Here is a 349-nt window from a genome sequence, read left to right as displayed (position 1 = left end):
AGCCCCTCTCCCATTTACTTGTATGTAACACATTTTCAATAAAAAGGCACGATTATTCCTAGCAGTTGTCACTCCTCAGAGGGCGACCTCTGAGGGGTGTCCGGCATAGGACGTGCATGAAAGGCATCGAGGCCTCTGTCTTCTGTTCACCTTCGCCGCCTTCGTCGAGATAACCCACCCACGCCGAGGCTGGACCCCGGCACTGTAGCAATCAGCACACCAGGTAAAATTTGGCTAGACGTGTTAAATGTGCATGTGCAGTGCGCATGCACGTGTGTGTGTGTGTGTGTGTGTGTGTGTATGTGTTATAATTTCCTGCCTCTGAAACCTTATCACCACATTGGAAAGT

The sequence above is a fragment of the Tupaia chinensis genome, unplaced genomic scaffold, assembly GCF_000334495.1.
Source record: "Tupaia chinensis unplaced genomic scaffold, TupChi_1.0 Scaffold000170_1, whole genome shotgun sequence".
Classification (NCBI taxonomy): Eukaryota; Metazoa; Chordata; class Mammalia; order Scandentia; family Tupaiidae; genus Tupaia; species Tupaia belangeri.
The sequence above is the reverse complement of the archived record's forward strand: the minus strand, read 5'-3'. Positions refer to the sequence as shown.